Raw genomic sequence first — 4,706 nt, forward strand, 5'->3', positions numbered from 1 at the left:
TTTTATTGCCAGTCGGCAGTAATAATATCAGTACCACAAGTATACGTAGGCCTATGTTTGCCACATTGAACTGACAACGATGATAAATGTCAAACGTATTGAATTTCCAATACAGACATTGCACTTCAAATCAAATAATGACAATAAATTATGTTATTATTAGACGCTATTAACAATTGTAATAACTCATGTAATGAGTGTTCTGATTGTTCTAAAACACCGGTGCTGTATCCTTAATAACACGTACACGTGTCAATAGTCAATCCTTCAATGAACTAAGCACAGTACGAGTGTCACTTGGTTACAAAAACGTTATCAAGTGCTTAGTTGAAATACAGATCATTGGCATTAACGAGTCAATTAGCCTAAGACGGCATGGTAGAGTGATGTGCGTTCTGGAGGACAGACAAAGACCATATAACCGTGTTGAAATGACAGAATAGCACATCTCAGCTATAAGAACTAAATATCCACGTAAATCTGACGGTCAACTTAACTGATCCAGCCATCCTATATATGTACTTTTGTACATTTTTCTGTGTATCATTCAAGCACCTTTCACAAGACCGTTCGTTACACTTTTACACGTGCAGTCTGTTAGTGAATACATATTACCTAGGCTACACATGTAAAACATCAACTTACACTACATTACATTGATGTTAAGGCAGTTCCTATTGTAACACCAGTCATAAACGAATTCCTAATTCTGATTGGATGTTATTGTACATATGGATTGATTGGATTAGGACAATAACATCCAAATTACGAATGTGTTTAAGACCGGTGTAACTATAGCCACTGCCAATTTCTTTAATAATGTATAGACAAAATTTATTAAAATTACCACAGCTTTAGCTTTTTGGTTACAGTTCATTTATTTCCGTTGTTGTATATATTCTCTGTGTATTATGTTAGTTATTTTATAATCAACTGAAAAGTATGACGAAAAAATGTTTTACCCATCTGTTAATAGACACACTGTTCCTACAGACCCTTTCTAATAAAGTTAGAGATATTCGTAGTGAATTGTCTGTAAGTTTGTACTAGTACTATCTGGTAATAAATTTATTCTAGATTTTATCAAACTGCTAAGCAATGGTTAATATTTAAATCTGCAAATATGTAAAGCTGTACTGAAACAAAATCATGAAAATTTTGAAAGGACAAACTTGACAAAATTTTTAAGAATAACATTTCAGGCCGAGTATAACACACGTACATTCCGAATCAATGTTTATTAATTCATTTACAAAATGTTTATGCTTCAACAATACCACTTAAATTTCACCCTATTTTTATTTGTAATTTATTGTGAATGACGATGGATTGACTCGTAATGTAAGATTAGAATATCTGATAAGTGATTAGGCCTCATTGCTAAGAGCCATTCTCAAAGTGTCTCACTTTCTTGGCTTTGTCAACTGCTGTATCCTGAAATGCTTTTATTATAATTGTAAAAAAAAAAAATAAATAAATAATAACAAATTAATAAATTTAATTACTACATTACTTATTTTTCCGAATCAATTTAACACGACAGAATTTTGTGATGAATACATTGTAATTTTCATACTTTTAACTCGTATTTTGATATCATGCTTGTTCATGATTTTATGTTCTGTGTCACCGAAGAAAGGGAAATCATCTGGGTATGTTATTTACAATTAAAGACATCTTAAAACTTATATGAAAAATAATAGAGCATATAAATAAGTAAATATTTTAATTGGAATACAGTACATTACAGTGTTTTCTTGTAGGCCTTGATTTTTAGGCCAGGGCCTAAAATTTATCGGTACACATATGAGTTAATATGTACTCTATCCGATAAGCTAATAATTTGAGCACGCAGCATGTTACGGTATCTATACAGTAACTAATCAATGCTTAATAATTTGGCTATTACCTTCGAAATATTACATTACCTAACAATTAATAAGTCAACATAACTTGCATTATTCGTTATTAATATTATGAGCTGTAGAACAATAAAATTAGGCCTAATATATAACTTTGTTTGTGTATTCTATTAAATTGCTTGATTTAAATTTGAAATTTAAACAAAATAAAAAAAAAAGAAATATATTCTATGCCCAATCGAAAGACTAATAATACTATCGTTATTATTATCACCTTAAATTGGCGTTTAGGGATTTTCAGATACGAAATCTGTATAATCAGCAAGCATTGAATAGTGTTAGTAATAATAATGATGATGATAATAATAATAATATTAATAATAATAATAATAATAATATTAAGTATTAGTAATAAAGATGATGATGATGATGATAATAATAATAATAATAATAATAATATAATAATAATAATAATAATAATAATAATAATAATAATAATAATAATAATAATAATAATAATAGGCTAATGCTAATAATTATAGCCTAATAAAAATAATAAAATTAATGCTGATGTAAACGATTTATTCTATTGTCGTCACATCGATCACATCAAGAAATTTAAGCACGCAACATATTACCTATACAGTACCTAAACCAATGATTAATAATTATAGTTAAATGCCATTACCTTCCAATTATTATGCAAAGTCAACATAATTTGCATTATTCGTTATTAATATTATGAGCTGGCCCGTAGAAACGTCTTTATTATCGTCATTATAGAGTATGATGGCGCTAATTCGTGTAGAAGCAAAGTAAATGCAGATGCGCCTCGGGTGCAAACTAACACAGGCGGTGAGATACACCTTACACTAGTTTTATTACCGCTACGGGCAACTTCTACTAAATCTATAACAAACGAGTGAATTTTATTGGCTTATATACATACTAAGCACCACATTAAAAACAATATTACAGTAAATTAATTATCATAATTGTAATAAACTGCATATTAATTAATGTATAAATATGGACAGACCTCCGTTGTGTCCTATTACAAATAAGACGAATAATGCAAGTATAAAAGTGAGAGGGTAAGATGAACTGCCGTATTGCTGTATGCCAACCGTTATAATACATGGTAGATTAGTGTTCTTTAATTCATTTATCTTTATCAAAAACAATATTAAATTTAATTGATTATCATAATTTTAATAAACTACATATTTATTATGTATCTAGATCTAGTGTGTATGTTGTGTCTTATTACAAATCATCGAATAATATGCAAGAAAAAAAAATTATGGTTAAGATATGCAATAATAATAATCATATACAAATTAAACACCCCCCCCCCAAACACACACACACACAAATATAAATATATATAAATAAAAATACATATATATATATATATATGTATATAATGATGATGAACCGTAAGAGTTTGCGAACGAGCTTCCACAGTAATGTGTAAAATACGGTACCGGTATAGTATATAAAATCAATGTTGTGTAGGCCCGTAAGTAACAATTACAAAAGTATATACTGTACGCTTTTAATTGCTACTTTAAATAATTACATTTCTTAACATATTATATAATTATGTATATTTATTTAAGCTATATATATATATATATATATTATATATATATATATATTTCTTGCAGCTGTTTAGTTTTTACATTTACTGTAGGCTACTTTCATTTACCAATTGTGTATCTCAACCGAGACCTAGCCATTGTTTTCTATAAAGCATTGTTGTATATATACACTTGTGTGTCTACAAAATTGGATAGGCCTATAAAAGCAAGTTATTTATTTATTTATTTGTGGAACGGGATGGTTAAATATAATAATTGAGTATAGTTAATGCATATTAGGAGTTGGCAAATCAGCACCCAATATTGGTGTTAGATGAGAATGCGGGAGATACCCCATACATGTTGCATGTTCTGTTAACGTTATTAGGTATTGGTTAAGACTGATTTATATGGACAATGAAAAATTTATTAGGCAATGCTATGGCTTTCAATACAGAAAAACACAAAGAAACGAACCTTGTTGGGCCTTAGATGTTAAAAATCTATTATGTTCCATTGGTTTTGGAGATATTTGGCACGAACAAAAAGTCAACGATTTCAATGATTTTGTATTTAATATAAAACAAAGGTTAACAAATATTGAAAATCAAAGGTTTTATGAAGAAATTAGGCAACATTCTAAATTAAAATTTTATTCACAAATTAAACATGAATTCAGAGCAGAGGATTATCTAAAAAATGTAGACAATTACAGACATAAACAAATCCTTACGAAATTAAGATTGGGGATATTAGAATTAGAATTAGAAAGAGGAAGATAGTATAATGTTAATAGAAATGAAAGATTATGCAAATTATGTTCGTTACAAAATGTCGAAGATGAATATCATTTTACCTTAATTTGCCCTTTTTATTCAGATATTAGAACGAAATTTCTATTTACCTGTTACACAGACACTCCGTCCGAATTCAAATTTCTTAATTTAATGTCTACTAAAAATGTTGATCTCATTTCAAAGTTATCAAAATGCTTATTTTACTCATTTAAACGCAGAAAAGAATATTTAGATGCACTCTAATTTTGGTAATATCATATTTCGTATATTATTTGGGCCAGAGGCCTTTATGATTAATAAATGTTCCTTGAACCTGTTTTCAAGGAAGAAGAAGAAGAAGAAGTAATATATATAAAACATAAACTAAAAGGCAAAAGACTTGAAAACTATGTAATAATCCTATGGAAAATGATAGCCCGATCAAGGTTGAATTAAAAAATTATTGATGAACAAAATCTAAACAT

General features: G+C 28.4%; 1 protein-coding gene across 1 annotated transcript in view; it reads right to left on the reverse strand.

Moving 5' to 3' along the window:
* Positions 1-4,706, reverse strand: part of LOC117102029 (homeobox protein XHOX-3-like) — a 10,118-nt gene that overhangs the window by 1,173 nt on the left and 4,239 nt on the right. The gene's annotated exons all lie outside the window — the stretch shown is intronic.

This window comes from Anneissia japonica, unplaced genomic scaffold, assembly GCF_011630105.1.
Source record: "Anneissia japonica isolate Jap-2015-1 unplaced genomic scaffold, ASM1163010v1 scaffold997_len2565447_cov190, whole genome shotgun sequence".
Taxonomy (NCBI): Eukaryota; Metazoa; Echinodermata; class Crinoidea; order Comatulida; family Comatulidae; genus Anneissia; species Anneissia japonica.